Here is an 18,745-nt window from a genome sequence, read left to right as displayed (position 1 = left end):
TATACAGACACCGCCTGTAACAGAGACGCTGGTATTACTACTTGGGAAGGCATGTATAGTCTACTTGAGGAAGAGAATCCCAAAATAATGGAGGTTACAGCTACTGCAGGCTCACACGGGTCTTCTGAGGCATCTATTACAGAGCTAGCTTGCTCATTCTTACACTAGATAGCGGCGAGGCCCAAAATTCTTCCATACACGGACATGGTTAAATGGGTACTAGATAGCGCTGACATCACAAATAGACAATTTAAGACTCAGTGTCAACAACTTACAGAATCATTATTTTCACAAAATTTAAACTTTATATCTGCTAACAAAAAGCGCGCAAGAGGCAAAAAATCGCACCAGGGAAGCCCGAATCAAGAAATGGAGGTAGTTTTCAATGCGCGATTAATGGCTAGCACTAATCGCGCATCGCTGAGCAAAACCTCTTGAAAGGGAAAGCCTCTAATTGCTCAGTCACCTGTAATCCCAGAAATTTGTAAGAAAGCAACACTAGAGGTAAACAAGTAAAACTTGAATCCTAAAACCAGTGGTATTTGTCAGAAATATCTTCAAAATGGTATGTATATATGCACAGCAACTGCAGATAGGCTAGAGACAGAAAGCTCAAGAAAAGGCAGAATCAATCAAAAGATTAACTAAGTTGAATTTGGATTCTTACTGGGCACATTTGGTAAAACCACACAGCCAGTGCTTGACTCTCAAATGTATCATCAATTCTGCCGAGAAGATGGCGCCAGCTCTTGCCGATGCCATTTTCATAGGACAGTAAAGTTGGAAGTCAGTTAGCTGACTCTTCCCAAACAAATGTTAACACTTGCGATTTCAAGGAACATATATAGAAATAGTTAGTTGTTAGTTTTAATTTTAGATTCAATGTTAGTATTAATTTTGATTTATTTTTGCCTGAAATGAGGACGGTCATTTAAACTGTATCCTACATTTTTGTAATAGGTTATTTTTAGATTTAGTTAGTAGTATTTAAACCCTTCTCATGCATTTAGAGAAGGGTCCTAAAATTTATCAAAAACTTGTCCTCAAAACATGCACTTTTGCACCCTCCAAGGAGGTTTTGATGAATGAATGGAATAGGATTTATTGATATCTGTATTTAATATCTACTACCAATGTTTCACTTCTGTACTCTTAGTGGATGTTGGATTAAGAAAAGATAAATCATTATCGCTTGAAGCTCATGAGTAGAACTAGTTATAAATGGTACTTCTATATCTTAACTATTTTTGCGTTTGTGTTAAAAGTGATATTCATGTTCAGTTGTTTATATATTGATGCGTGAATGTCTGAGTTATCATTTGGCACTTTTGAACTATGATAGCTATTTATTTATGCTTAATGTATGAGTAGCTTATTATGCGATATGCCTTTCACAATTGTTTCGTCTAACTTTTTATACGAAGTGGTTTATCTGTATTGAATTCTTTTCTCATAACAGTTGAATGATCTTTATTATCGATTGTTATCTGGAATCATTTTAGATCACATAACAAAAGGATTACACCCCAGGTTAGTGTAGAATTAGTATTTCTACTTATTACAATACAATTTGCATGTTATTAGATTATAGTTAGAATTAGAGCATCTCACTTAGGAAATTTTAGAATGGAAATATCAATTCTTCACACACACACATAAATTAGGAAAATTGTCCCATATCCCCAGTCAGACCCACTATACCAAATGGAAAAGGAGCTGCTAACCAAGGTCCGGACCGGGTGGGTATTCCCCTTGTTGTAGACCCGATTTTTGGGGCTTCAACATATTTGGCCCTAGAAGGAGGGCTTCGAACTGTGAATGGCAAGTAAGTCTAAATCTAAATACCATTTGAGAGTAAATCACCCTCACCATCTCCCTCGACTTCTCCATCGCACTAAGAATCTTTAAATATAGAGCTAGAAGTCGAAAGAACAACAGCCGCTGCTACAAACCCTGACATTTCAGAACAATCTACTATTGAACCTCCTGAATTTGAATCTTTGATCCATAAAATTCAGCGATTTTCTATATCATCTCAAAGATCTGACAAATCTCAAGGCAACGTGACTTCGCAATATAACCCTGCTCATCCTCTTACCAGATTAAAGAGCGAAAAATTTGGCGTTCAGCCAACCGAGTTACCTCTACCCACAAGGAAGAGAGCAAGGAAATCTCCTAAAGGATCCGATAGTGAGACTCTTTCATCATAATCATCCATCTCAACCTCTCCACCATGAATTCAACCATCCACTCCTCCACTTCAGATCATTGTCCATCAGTCCACTAGTACTCCCACATCTCCTTTTCAATCATCTGGAGTCATAATATCCTCATCTTCTCAACCGCAGGGATCATCTTCTGCACTTTCCTCTGTTAATAGATTAGCAATGGCCCAATCTCCATGGAATAACCCAGGGGCAGTCTTAATGCCTGCACCCTTGAGTCAACTACTGGCCCATCCTGAAAAATGGCTACCTAAGTTTAATCCTGAGGTAGGCATGCTAGAGGAAGAGCATATAAATAACTTTATGCTATCCATAAATCTCAATGGAGTTACCAACGACGACTTTGTTGTTCGACTTTTTCCTTATACTCTGCAAGGAGCAGCCGGATCATGGTATTTTTCATTACCATCTGGATCTATCACTAGTTGGGATATCTTCCAAGAACAATTCCTTATTAAGTTTACTGATGATAGGTCTACGGTGACATTGATCAATGACCTATCTAACCTTAGGGCTGAGTCAAAAGAACCTATCAAATATTTCAATTCACGTTTCAATAAACTCTTAGACAAAATTACTACTGCTTCCAAGCCTAGCGAAGAAGTGCAAAGTGAATGGTACATCACTACTTTACCATCAAACATAGCAATCATTGTTGATAGGGCTAACAAAACAACTTTAGCTGAAAATATGAAAGAAGCAATAGCAGTAGAGAAACGTATTATAGCCCTAGAAAAGAAAAACGTGATAGAATAATGAAAATCCAAGAAGGTTTCTTTCAAGGAAGATCCCAAGAAAAAACAATCGAAAGATCCATTCGATTTAGAAGGATTACAAAAAGTTTTAAAGACCATGTCTAACAAGATGATCGACATTAATAAACAAGTGGCAGAAACTTCTTCTAAAAAGCCATACAGACCTTTTAAAAGAAACCCTTCAACCAATTCCAAATGCCCTAACACTATTACAAGTGTTGAATCTGAATAAGAAGAAGAGAAAATCGCTACTAAAGAACATACCGATGAAGAAGAAGTTGTAGAGTTACAAGGTATGTGGGATTGCATCCTCCCAAATGAAGAGGATCAAGAGGCATCCCCGGTTAGTACTTGCAGTAGAAATCAACTTGATCCTCCTCAACCTACACCTAAGCCAAAGAGCGCAAGCTCGATGACTAAGGATAAAGTTGCAGCCAAGAAAATGACACCTAAAGAGACTCAAACCAGCCTAGTCCAAACAAAACCATCAACTCCATCTAAAATGCTGATCGTTTTGGATGAAATGGAGTATAATATCATAGAAGACATGAAAAAGACTAGGGCCAATATCACTTTTTACGAATTGAGCAAGTTAAAACACTAGCAAAAGATACTTTTGAAAGAATTACATGTTGTACCAGTTGCACCTTTGCCTGCCACTATAACCTCTCAAGCTTCCCATGACATGGGAAGACCTCCAACTAATGCGATTAATAAAGTTGATCCAAACGATATCACCTTAATTGAAGGAAGGTCAAGATCTCATACTTCCCCATTTCTTCTTACTTATGAAATTTTCAATAAAAATATGCATAATTGCTTAGTGGATTCTAGAGCTTCATCTAATATTCTACCAAAATCAATATGTGCAAAGTTGAACGTTCAACCGCAAAAATATGTTGTGCGCATAGTTCAGCTAGATCGATCACAAGTTGAAGTGATCGGCGAATTAAATCAGGTTACCACAAGGTTGTCATCCAATCCAAAGGTATGTCAAGCTCTCGACATTTTAGTTGCTGATATTCCAGAATTTTATGGCTTAATTCTTAGCAGAGATTGGTCAGAAAAACTTCATGGATAATTTACAACTAACTGGTCGCACATGTAGCTCCCTTGCAATGGTAAACCAAATCAAATAAAAGTTGAGTGGGAAAGACATCAGAAATACATAGTAACAGAACTGGAGGGAGAAAATGAACCAGTATCATACAACAATAACATAATTGGCAACTACTTAGTTGATTCTTTCCTAGGAAATTTTAATGCTCCTACTTCACCTTACTTAGAACATTCTATTTTATCTCAAGTATAAAATTCTCTCAAATAGATAATTCTAAGTGTATTAATTTTATAGATAATCCTCTAAATAAATCTTTATTTTGGAAATTATTTTTTGAGGGTTCTATGTCTAACGAAGGAGCAGGATCAGGATGCGTGTTCATAAGTTCAGAGGGAGATAAAACTATGCTAACTTGTAGACTCGAATTTGATTGCACCAACAATACCGCAGAATACGAGGCTTTAGTCTAAGGGTTATACAAATTAATCGGATTAGACATCAAATACATTCAAGTTTTCGGAGATTCTGAAATTGTAATCAGACAGGTATGTAATATTATACATTGTTTATCAGGTCATTTAAAACATTACCAATCTTTAGTTCAAGATCTGACTGAACATTTTATAGCGTTTAATATTTCATCAATTCCCAGACTCCAGAATGCTAGTGCAGACCTCTTAGCTAACATAGCTTCCAAGCTCATTCCTTTAGAATATTTTAGCCCTGATCGATTTTCAATTGAATTAATCTTTAGACCATCTATTCCTGATAACATTACGAATTGGAGGATTTTCAACGACGATCCTGATATCATGAGTTTCCTAACATCTGAAGGATCCTACACCAATCAAATAATTGACAAAGACCAACATGACCGACAATTGCAACAAGATAGCATTAACAATGCCATACCTAAGTCAATAGTCAAGTTAGAAGACCTTTATGATTTGAAAGATCGGTTTAAAAGATCTACAATTTCAAAACTCCAAAGTTCAACTTTGAACTATGAATTAGTACATCTAGGAACTGATACCAAACCACAGAATATCAGTCTAGGCCTTGGTCTAGCTCCTGAAGAAAAATTATCATATATTCATTTCTTGAGACAATACAAAAGTTTCTTTGCTTGGAATTACGATGAACTCAAAACGTACAACACCTCCATCATCCAACATACTATTCCAATGACAGACGATGAAAAACTTGTCCAACAAAAGTTGAGAAAGATCCATCCCAATCTAGAAAACCAGATCAAATCTAAACTCAATAAGTTATTGAAAGCCAAAATAATTTTTCCCATTCAACATTCCAAATGGGTTTCCAATATGGTCCCTGTTAGAAAGAAAAATGGAGACATTAGAATCTGCATTGACTTTCAAAATCTTGAAAAAGCCTGCCAAAAGGATAATTTTCCTTTGCCTCCCATGGAACAAATACTATAGGCAGTCACGGGGTTAGAATTAATGTCATTCTTGGATGGATTCTAAGGATAAAATCAAGTTTTGGTACATCCCGATGATCAATTAAAAACCACATTCAGAACTAAATGTGGCACATACGCATATCAAAAGGTGCCATTTGGTCTAATTAACGCTGGTGCCACATTTCAGAGAGCCATGGACATTGCATTCAAGGGGTTAGTTAATAAATCAGTGGTAATATATTTGGATGATATAACTGTGTATTCCAAGAAACGAAAGAATCATCTTAGAGATTTAAAACAAATCTTCCAACATTGTCAAAGGTATGGAATTTCACTTAACCCGAGAAAATCCTTTTTCACATTAAGTGAAGGAAAACTTCTCGGATTCATAGTGTCAAAATCTGGAATTCACATTGAGCCTGACAGAATCAAGGAGATTTCCGCAATACCCGTACCTCACAACAAGAAAGCCATGCAATCTTTTCTTGGCCAGATTAACTTTGTAAAGATATTTGTTCTAGATTTTTCAAGAATCGTGTCTCCTTTACAAGCAATGATTAAAAAGAACTCAAACTTTAAATGGGGCCAAGATGAATATGAGGTATTCAATCTGATCAAACAAGCAATTGTTAATGCTCCATCATTAGTAGCTCCAAAATTTTCTGATCCTTTTATTTTATATACATTTGCCTCTGATAGATCATATGCTGCAATACTCACTCAAGAAAATCAAGAAAAGGTAGACGCCCCAATTGCTTTTTTCAGTTCCAATTTACAAGGGGTTGAGTTAAATTATTCAGATGTGGAGAAACAAGCTTATGTTGTTTTCAAAGCAATTAAATATTTCAGACCTTTTTTACTCAAAACACATACAAAAATCATAGTACCGTTTCTAGCGGTAAGAAATCTTCTAGTACAGAAGGACGTGGGTGAGAAAAGAGCCAATTGGGTTACTGCCTTACAGGAATATGACGTAGAAATCAAACCAGCAAGTATTGTAAAAGGTCAAGGCTTTTGAAAAATGTTGGCCAGAGCATCACTTATGTTCGAAATTCCATCTGCAGAGATAAAAATGTACGAGGTAAGCCTAAACGATGTTGAGTCATTATACGCTGATATCATTTATTATATAAAGAATGGATACGCTCCTTCAAACCTCGATCATACCAAGAAAAGAGCTCTAAGGTTGAAAGCCAAACAATATCAGCTCGTGAATGATGTTCTTTTTAGAATAAATTATGATTCTGTTCCCCTTAGATGTCTTGAGAAATCTGAAGCTGAAAAAGTCTTGCAAGAACTCCACGATGGGCCAGCAGGCGGACACTATGCTGGAGATGCTACTGCTCATAAAATATTACGCTCAAGCTATTACTGGCCCACATTATTCAAAGACTCACATAACTATGTGAGGAAATGTCAAGTCAGTAGAACCACTGCTGGGAGACAAAAGAAACCATCGTTGCCACTACAACCAGTTAACATTGAGTAGCCTTTCGATCAGTGGGGATTGGACATAATAGGTGAGATCATTCCTCACTCTTCTAAACAACATAGATATATCCTTATAGCAACAGATTACCTTACTAAATGGGTAGAAGCAGTTCCACTCAAGACGGCTAATGATGAACATATCATCGAGTTTATGGATCAGTTCATAATCACCAGGTTTGGGTTTCCTTCTGCTTTAATGTTTGATAATGAATCATATTTTTTTGGTAATGCGATGACTGAATTTGCACTCAAAAGGGGTTTCAAGTTTAAATATTCTACAAATTACTATCCACAGGGGAATGGATTAGCTGAATCTACAAATAAAAACTTAATCAGAATTATTAAGCGAACCATTGACCAAAATCATAAAAATTGGCACAAATCTTTAATATATGCTTTATGGGCAGATCGAATAATGTAGAAAGCCTCCATCATCACTTCCCCCTTAAATTTAGTTTATGGGAAAGAAGTGGTTCTTCCAACTCATTTGGCAATTCCCTCTTTAGACTTGGTTCAATATATTGATGAAGCACCAACTTCTTCCTTACAACTAAGGCAGCTGGAAATAATTAAGTTAGAAGAACAACAAGAACAGGCCAAAATAACTCAAGCTCATCATCAAGCATTAGTAAAAGCCTCTTTTGATTCAAACATGATATCCAGAAAAGACTTTCAGATGGGAGATCTAGTTTTAAAATGGGACAAGGCTCATGAGGAAAAAGGGAAACATACAAAATTTCAAAGAATGTGGCTTGGTCCTTTCCAAATCGCAGAAGTCATAGGTTCGTCTACTTTCATGTTACAGGATTTAACAGGAAAAAGAGAATCTTTACCTGTTAATGGACAGATCTTCAAAAAACATTTTCCATAGGAGATCATTCTTCTATCTTGTAGATTAGTTTTTTTTTTTTTCATAATAAAACTAGTTGTAAATGGTTAAATTCAGAATTCACGAAAAAGACACAAATTCTCTTTTAGATTTTTCTTTTTCACTTGTATAGATAGAATTCTTTTAGAAAATTGATCATTATCACTAAAAGATACAGTCAAAGGCTCTAGGCCTAGAAGTGATACTAGTTTCAACCTTGTAAATTTTGATGAAAAGCGACCTTTAGTGGGAAATTGTTTTATATCAGTCCAATGAAAGGTGTAAATAACAAAACGAAGATTCTCTGTAGAAAAGCACTTTCCAAAAAACTCTACCATTGTCGTCCAGAGCTATCTTAAGGAAACAATGACTTCCTCCCCACCTAGGAAACTTCAACGTTCAGAGAATAATCCAATGATACACTTTAACTTAAAGAGTAAGAGGTCTCATCACGAGCCGACTTATCATGATCATAGATATTATAGCTTGCTAACTTTGCCAATACTGCATACCGCAATAGGGCAATCACTCAAGATTGTTGCAATCAAAAAACAAGGGATCTCATCGTGAGCCAACTTGTTCAGCAAAGCCATAAATCAAGTGATTGACTGTGTCATAAATTGGCTATCAAACCAAGACATTTTTCTTTAAGGGTAAAAAGGAAAATGAAAGAAATAAGTGTGGATATGGATTTCTCTTTGAAAGTTGTAAATTTCTCTAAGTAGGATACATGATCATTGCTGGGTAATAGGTAACCTTGTCCAGGCTATAAATGCCTATTGGTAGCAGAGGGTCTACCTACGACAAATGAGCATATTTAAAACTGATTTACAGAGAAGGCTTTGTTTTTATCTTTATAAACCAAGTAGTGACTGATGTAGATACAACGACTAGCTTGAGGGAGTAAATAATCAAAATTAAAAATAGAAGAAATGAAATATCATTGATAGGTAAAAGCATTATGTACTTTGTCTTTTTATAATAAAGTTTGATTTTCTGGAAAATTTTCTGTTTTTAAAGTTTAGAAAATTAAAAAAAAAGCAGAGATAACTGGTTCTTCCAAGTGAATTGCCAATTGTTGTGGCCAACAACAACCCCCTTATTATTAGTGTTATTAATAATATTAAATAAGTGGGGACCCTTAGTCAAAAAATTTAAAAAATCAATTAGTCCTTGAATTTCCTTTTTCAATAAAACTTACCATCATAAACTTATGAGAATACCCTTGAAAAATCTAAAAAAGCTTAAGTTTTATGATAAGGTAGGATAAAATCACTCCTTAAGAAATATCGCATCGCAAAAAGGATAATGGATACCTCCTTATAAACACAATTCTAAGATTGCGAGATGGCAATGCGAAACTTCATCGCATTGCATGCATCAAATATCATTTACGCTGAAAAACCTCAAACTGTTGATATGTGATGGCGCATATCACAAATTGCATTTCGCGGAAAACACATTAACAGATGATTGTCATATGCTATGCTCCAGCGATATTGCGATAATGCGATAAAGTGATAAAGCGATAGAGTGATAAAGCGATAAAGTGATATTGCGATAATGCAATAAAGCGATAAAGAGATAGAGCGATATTGCGATTTTGCGATCTGTGATATTGTGAAGTAAATCACAAAATCGCTTCATCACAAATCTTTCGGGATCGTTGCTCAAAAAAGTATTTTCCATAAACCGAGACCTAGTTATGTGCTTTAATGCTAATTAATGAGTTAGTTGCCATTCATTAATGAAATAGGGTTTCGTACTTATCGAAGAGCCATTTCACGTAAGGTGGTGTATTTTATATGTCTTCAGCATTTAAAGCTTTCCCATCACCTTTTCCTTATCATGACTCTCACCTCATTTGTAAACTGTAGGAAGAAAGAACAAAGAACGATAAAAAGTAGTATTCAGGATACCATGGGAAAGAAAGGAAAAGCTCCAAGTACTTAAGATCAAGAAATGACGCCCTTGTATATAGACATCGCCTGTAATAGAGATGCTGGTATTACTACTTGGGAAGTCATGTATAGTCTGCTTGAGAAAGAGAATCCCAAAATAATGGAGGTTACAGCTACTATAGGCTCACACAGGTTTTCTGAGGCATCTATTACAAAGCTAGCTTGCTCATTCTTACACCAGATAGCGGCGAGGCCCAAAATTATTCCATACACGGACATGGTTAATTGGGTACTGGACAACGCTGACATCACAAACAAACAATTTAAGACTCAGTGTCAGCAACTTATGGAATCATTATTTTCACAAAATTTAAGCTTTATATTTGCTAACAAAAAGCGCGCAAGAGGCAAAAAATCACACCAAAGAAGCTCAGATCAAGAAACGGAGGCAGTTTCTGATGCGCGATTAGCGCCTAGCACTAATCGCACATCACTGAGTAAAACCTCTTGAAAGGGAAAGCCTCTAATTGCTCAATCACCTATAAACCCAGAAATTTGTAAGAAAGCAACGCTAGAGGTAAAAAAGTAAAGATTGAATCCTAAAACCAATGGTATTTGTCAGAAATATCTTCAAAATGGTATGTATATATGCACAACAACTTCAGACAGGCTGGAGACAGAAATCTCAAGAAAAGGCAGAATCGATCAAAATATTAACTAAGTTGAATTGGATTCTTACTGGGCACATTCGGTAAAACCACACAGCCAATGCTTGACTCTCAAATGTATCATCAATTCTACCAAGAAGATGGTGCCAGCTCTTGTCGATGCCGTTTTCGTAGGACAGCTAAAGTCAGAAGTTGGCCAGCCGACTCTTCTCAAACAAATGCTGAACGCTTGCGATTTCAAGGAACAAATATAGAAATAGTTAGTTGTTAGTTTTAATTTTAGATTCAATGTTAGTTTTAATTTTGCTTTATTTTTTCCTGAAATGAGGATGGTCATTTAAACTGTATCCTACATTTTTGTAATAATTTATTTTTAGATTTAGTTAGTAGTATTTAAACCCTTCTCATGCATTTAGAGAAGGGTCCTGAAATTTATCAAAAGCTTGTCCTCAGAACATGCACTTTTGCACCCTCCAAGAAGGTTTTGATGAATGAATGGAACAAGATTTATTGATATCTGTATTTAATATCTGCTACTGATGTTGCACTTCTGTACTCTTAGTGAATGTTGGATTAAGAAGAGATAAATCATTATCGCTTGAAGCTCATGAGTAGAACTAGTTATAAATGGTACTTCTATCTCTTAACTATTTCTACCTTTGTGTTAAAGGTGATATTCATGTTCAACTGTTTATATATTGATGCGTGAATGTCTGAGTTATCATTTGGCACTTTTGTACGATGATAGCTATTTATTTATGCTTAATGTATGAGTAGCTTATTATGCAATATGCGTTTCATAATTGTTTCGTCTAAATTTTTATATGAAGTAAATTTATCTATATTGAATTCTTTTCTCATAACAGTTGAATGATATTTATTATCGATTGTTATCTGAAATCATTTTAGATCGCATAACAGAAGGATTACACCTTGGGTTAGTGTAGACTTAGATATTTCTGCTTATTAGAATACAATTTTCATGTTATTAGATTAGAGTAAGAATTAGAGCATCTCACTTAAGAACTTTTAGAAAGGAAATATCAATTCTTCACACACACACACACATAAATTGGGAAACTGGTTCCATATCCCTAGTCGGACCCACTATACCAAATGGAAAAGGAGTTGCTAACCAAGGTCCGGACCGGGTGGGTATCCCCCTTGTTGTAGACCCGATGTTCAGGGCTTCAACAGAAGGTCGTTGATCTTTTCCTTCGTTGTTTCTCCCTATAGAACATTAAACATATATGAATTAATAGTTGTTTGGAACATGTTATATAATATTCTTAAGTATATTATTAATGAAAATTCAAAAAAAAAAAACCATATTTAATAGTATTTTTTCATTCACTTGAATCATCGTTCTCCAATTTTTCTATCAGGCTTTTACACTCTTCCGCACTTAGATTAGAAATAATCGTATTGACCTTGTTCATTTTGCAGCTATGAATGACACACACCAACCAACACATATTATTTAAACTTATATATAACTTAAACATATTAATTCTGTAAAGAATTTACAAAGAGCTTGCCTTTCTGTTTTTTTATGTGTTATTACTGTGTCGATCAATATTTGTATTACTTGAGACCTTTAGAGACATTGTTTATCAATATACAACCTCTAGCATTCAATATAAAAGTCATTAAATATATTTTACAAATAAATAAAATAGTTTTCAGCCAAAAAAGCTCTGGTAATTCGTGTGTTTATTTAGATAAATGCACTGATGTGGTTAGAACATTAAACGCACCGAGCATTTAAATTGTTCAGGCTCACCGTCATGGAAAATTAATTTTAAATTATTAGAGTGTGATTGGTAAGGATAAACACACCAAACTAATTTAATGGTGCTATTTGGAAGAGGTGAGTTGGTGCTTTATATTACATCGGGAGGAATGATTAACAAAATAGACAAAATAGAGAGTGTTCTAATATGTCGGTGCACTTTGTTTAAGAGGGAGCATTGGTGGAACATATAGCTATTTAAAAAATATTGGAGACGAATGGCAGCATTTCAATCTAATTTAATAATTGATTCCCCTACTTTACATGTTAGATAACCTATATATAGTAAGTGCACAAACCCATTAAATCTAAAATCTCTAAATTGAGGAAACCCTAATTGGAGAGGAAGATTAACTATAAGGTGAAATTTAGCCCGAAGAAGCAAGAGTTAAAGGTATATATATATATATATATATATATATATTAAATTTAAATAGGAAAGCACATCATAAAAAAATTTACAAGTAAAATCTATCATAATATTTTTTTGATAGAGTTTTTAATTTTAATTTTTTTTCTGAATTGTGAATAAATATAATAGAAATTTTAAAATATTTTAACAGTAAAATTTAATAATGCTTCTATCTAGGGTTTCCAATGAATCACCAAACCTTTCAACTTTTGATCTTTCAGAGGATCCAAAATGTTTTGAAACTCCACAATGCTCTCAGTATGTCTCTCCTCCAAATAATGTGTCTTTTAATTAAACCCTAATAGAAATTGTAAAATTTCTTATTAGTAAGATAAACAATAAAATTTAAAACTTTTGCTATGCGGGTTTTTGACAGAATCACCATACCTTTCAACTTTTAGTCTTCTAAATAGTTTTGATGCTCCAAAGTATTTTGTTACTACACATCGCTCTTGGTATGTCTCTGTTGCAAATCACTAACTTGAAATTTTGGGTAAAATAATGAAATGGTGAATAAATGTTTACTATTTAAAAGACTTTATGAAATTAGATTTCAAAAAACCAATTGTCGGTCATTTTTCAATTTTAAAAAAGAAAAAATCATGTATTTTTTCCAATTTCTTCTGCACATCAGTGTGTTTGATTGTGAAGCACACTAAAAGGTGCACTCACATTACTAGGCTAGAAAAAAAATTCAATGCAATTACATGATACATATTTTTTTTAAATCCTGAAATGATGTGATTAGTTTTTTTAATGCTATGGTATGATTTCTATTTAAAAGTGTCAATTCTCTAAATCATATAAGAGCATTGAGTTAGTTGAATTCATTTTTATTTTTTAAAATTGGGAAACATGTGCATTGCAGTGTTGTTGTTGTTGTTGTTGTTGTTGTCGTTGTTGTTTTTTTTTTTTTTTAACTCATAGGCGTGTTTTTGTAGAAGAACACTGATATGATAACATATTTTTTCCAGAATGTCAAAAAATGGTGTAGGTATTATTTGAACGCCATTGTGTTATTAATGTTTTAAATGCATCGGTGCATTTTGTTTAGATAAGTGCACTGGTTTGGTTTAAAAGCTATCTAAAATTTTAATTTCATAGAAAATGTCATATTAATCTCAAATTATCCTTTAGAATGCATTGACATGAATTATAGTGTTCATAATATAAATGTACTCCTTAAATTTTCCTCATTCATGGAAAATGGTTTGAAAACTATACTGAAATTCAAATTGTGGTTATATGGTAGTTGAGATTAATTTTGGATATGCACACAAATTTTTAATTTCTGATTTTTCTCAAATGCAAGGACAAAATCTCAATAATATCTACAATTGGGAAACTCTTAAATTCTAGCTCGTTCCATATTGCTGATCAAATTCCTTCATGATTTTGTCCCTTTCCCCAGTAAGTTCAGATTTTATTTATATTTCGATTATCTAATTGATTTGTTCTCTTTCAATGCATGTCATTTTGAATATAAATGTATCAAAATTTTTAGGAATCTAATTCAAAATCAACCTTAGATGCAGAAAATATTACTCCATGTTTTCAGAAAACATCAAAAGCTCTTATTAGGAGAAGCATATCACAAGCAGTTGGTAGATGAAAATGGAAAGCTTCTTCACCCTGCCAATTAGAACATGGCATCTTTTAACTATAATCATGGATCAATAATGGTAATAACTATCTGGTATAATGTAATTTCAACAAGCCAATTGAATTTATTTTATTACTAATATCATTGATATTATATTAATGATGTTCAATATTTTTTAGAATTAGGATTCTAGTGATGGTGAGAAACCAACGTACAACCTTTCGAAGCATCCCACTACAATGTCAGCTCTAGAGAAGGTTGCATTAAGAGCAAGAATCAGAGAGGAAGCATACAGATAATGGTTGAATCAACCATCTACTCAATTCCCACTACATTGAGATTCAACAATTAGGAATGACTATAACAATAGTAGTTCTTCATCACAAGTTGGCAATGGAGGAAATCAAATGAAGGTTGGTATGGATGATTACTTACGAGATATGACTTCCATGGAGGCAATGTTGTTAGATCCATTCTAGAATGATGAGCTAGGGGATGATGCTCATATCACTAATACCTTATTTGAAAGCCTAAAATATAGCTCCACCACCCTCTCTTTGGACTTGGCGGCAAGTCAAAGTTTACTCAATTGGGGACAACGATGTTTTTGTACAATGTGAAAGTAAAGTTTGGCATGTTTAAAGCATGTTTCTTCGAAACATTGAGGTAATTGTATTGCATGATTGATCAAGTTCCTTGTATTTTGTCAGACAATCAAAAATAAAAATGGTCAATTTTATGGATGTTAAATATTGGCATTGTACAGTTATATTCCCACCAAATACAGGATATTTAAAGATAAGGTTCTTTTGAATGATAATGTATTTCAAGGTAGCTACGAAGAGGTAAATTAGTTGTTGAAAATGTTGGGTTTTGAGTACATATGATATCATGCATGTCAAAATGATCGTATTCTATATAGAGGAGAACATGTAGACAAAGAGATATGTCCAAAATGTGGGCATGACAGGTACTATAATCCAAAAAAAATGGTTAAATAAAATTATCCTCCTGATAAGATATTGAGGAACATGCCTATAATCCTAAGGATTCAAAGAATCTTTCATTACATAGAATTAGCTATGTTGGAAGAATGGCATGCCTCACATAGAAGTCATTCAAGAGTTATGTGAATACCAATAGATTCAATAGCCATGAAACATATAGATGATACATGGCCTAAGAAATTAAAGGATGAAGTAGGAATTCTATGACTCAATATAGCTATAGACGATGTTAACCCATATTTCGTCCAAAACAACAACTATTCTATTTGAACTGTAGTAGTGATCAATAACAATATCCACCCATGGTTTTCCATGAAAAATGAAAATCTTATGTTGGCTCTCATAACCCGTGGTAGAATAAAAGTGAAGAATACAGATGTCTTCTTACAACCACTAGTAGATGAATTGAAGGAATTACAGGAAAGGATACATGTGTACGATGTATCAAGAACCATTGAAAAAAAGACGAATTTTACTTTGTATGGCATATATGCTTACACCATACATGATTATCCAAGCTTAGGAGTCTTCTCTGGTAAATTACATTCCTATTGACTTTTTTAGTAACAATATTGTTTCGCATATTAGTTTAATTCACTGCAATTTTTTAGATATTCATGGTTGCTAACGTGTTGACCTATATACAACAATTTCACATGTCTTGTAACAAAAAGGTATCATGGATGTAAATGTTGTGGACCTTCTCTGAAGGCTAGGTGGTCTGACCACTTACAAAATCCAATGTACAACTGCTCAAGGGTATTCCTCCAAGAAGAACACCTTTACAAAGGAGAAACACTTGCTTTCAATGGTAAATCAGAGAGAACCCAACAGCAACTCAATGACTTAAATAATATGAGAGAGAGAAGGAGAAGGAGTTTGCAGAATTGTTCTATTGAAATGGGGAGCCTATGTTTGATGATCCATAATTCTTCGACACCTATGTTGAGAATTTCCCATTGGTATGGAAAGGAAATCTATCTTTTATGAGGTCCCATAGTATAAGTATCTTAAGATTTCCCACTTACTAGATGCCATGCATATATTTAAAAATGTTTCACCGAAACAAGGTGACACATTGGCTATTAGTAGAGATCTTATTTCTTCAAAAACTATGAAGAAACATTGGCCAAGACAGGAAACTACAGGAGAGGTTGGTCCCTCTTTGTCATTCAAAGAATGTGATATCCCATGGATTCTAAAGAAACATGATCTTTATCTGGGAAAGGAAGTTACAAAGAGTGTGAGGGTTCCCTCTTTATATGAGTATTCACTATGATGCCACTTCACTGTGGGAGATTTGTCGAGGTTGAAATCACATGACCATTTGAACCTTTTAAGTGTACATATGTCAAAAACATGAATTATTATTTTTTATTAATTTATGTAATTGGATATTTTATAATTAATTTTTGTATAATGTACTATTTATATTTCAGTGACATTATCCTCTGCTTGTGCATGGGTGTGTGAACAATCACTTCCCCCAAGACCTACAATGTGCCATATCTAAATTATCTGCATTTGTATGTTGGATCAAATCAAAGGCGATTCATATGGATATCATTCCATGGTGGCATCAAGAGATGTATGAGATTGTATGTATGTTTGAGAAGGAGTTACCGACGCGTTTCATGGACTTGCAGGTTCATATTCTAATTCACCTAGTGAATGGGGTTGAATTAGTTGGCATTGTTTCTTATCATTGGATGTTCTTCTTAAAGAGGTATATGAATAAATTGAAAGGTTTTGTTCGACAAAGGGAAAAATATGAGGGGTATATGGAAGATGGGTATATATTGTATGAGTGTTTTTATTATGCGAGTGATTACATCAAGCATATCGACAAAACACCAGTTGCGGTGATCTGGGATGATGAAAGGGATGAAGAAACAATAGAAGGGGAGCTTCTCAAAACAAATGGAAAGAGGTGCGTGATAAAGAGTAAATGAAAGCTTATCATTTTTCAAATTGCTATATAGTAAATATTCACACTTAGATTCATATTAGTGCATAGTTTGATCTCATACATACTAAATATATATATGTTGCCTTGATTTGATCGTCAACGAATTCAAAAATTTAAGCCATCAACAAGTTCATTCTTTACAATATGGCAACGAAAAAATCGTGAGTCACATTGTATGAAAAGAAGAGGCAGAAATGAGACTGTGACTGAAAATAATTCAAACAATTGAATGGCAGAATAGTGCCTTATCCTAATCATTTAAAAGAAAATATGCCAAAGACATGTCCTAACAGTTAGGTCGTTGATCAAGTCAGAGAGAAATACAGTGCATCTCGTCGTTACTCGTGTGTTGAAGAGGAAGTGATAAACATGGGGATTGCACGCAGAAATTCAGTAATTATATTCTCTTTGTGTACAATTTTAACTTCACATTGCACCTTTGAATTGTAACATGCACACACACACACACACACATATTATTTTTAATTATGTCTCGGTTATTAGACACATGAAACTGTGATTTTTTTCACTTTTTTATAGGTGTATTTTTTCCCATCTATGTGGGCATATGGACATCATTTTCGCATAGAGGATTTCAATGATGGATAGATTACACAAGACTATGGAGTGGAAATTAAGTTCAACCAATCTATCCATGCTAGCCACCGTGATCAAAACCTAATGTAGGATACATTAGGTTATATTGGAAAGATACAAAAGATCATTTAAGTGGACTTCCCTTTTTTCCAATGTGCTATTTTTAGGTGCAAGTGGTGGAACACCTTTGCTCGGAATAATATAAATGAGGATCACGATAGTGGGCTAACGTCTATCAACTCTAGAAATATGTGGCATGAGGCTAGGGAGCCTTAAGTTTTTTCAAAACACTACAACCAAGTGTGTCTTTACCCAGATGTTTTGGATAGGGATTGGTGGTTCGTATTAAGACACGACCCTAGATCAAAACATATTTTTGAGAACAACATTGTTATCATGCCAAGAAAGGAAGGTAATGAGGGTGATGAAAATGGAGAGTGATATGTACTTGTTATTTGGTCATTTATACTATTGTTGTATGTTTTTGTTGTCATTATTTCACTAATTATATTATTTTTTTTATTCGCCTGGTTGAAATTTTTTAATATGATTGCTAAGATTCACAAATGTTTTTATAGGTTTTTTTTGCAATGGAAACATTTTACACTACTTAAAACTAAGTATTTCCAATTGCGTACATTATCTATGATAATAAGGATTCAAGGTCACAACCCTTCTCAAGAACATATCAAAACACACTGAAATAGACTCGATGATGCATTTTTGTCTCCTATTTATGTGAAATAAATACCTATTTGTTATGTATTTCTAAATAAATTATTTAAAATAGACATATTTTTATCATTGTGAACATGATGTAACATTAACTAGGAGAAATGTGAAAAACATGAATTCTAATGACTATCTTGTGACAAGTATGTGGAAAAAATACTATTTTCTCACTTGTTCATTAAAAAATAATCAAATACATTATTTGTCAAAAGTTTAAATCTAATTTATTATCATTTTTGTAT

This window comes from Pinus tabuliformis, chromosome 8, assembly GCF_031772625.1.
Source record: "Pinus tabuliformis cultivar Carrire ecotype Pingquan chromosome 8, CPIR1, whole genome shotgun sequence".
NCBI classification, from domain to species: domain Eukaryota; kingdom Viridiplantae; phylum Streptophyta; class Pinopsida; order Pinales; family Pinaceae; genus Pinus; species Pinus tabuliformis.
This window is presented reverse-complemented; position numbering follows the sequence as displayed.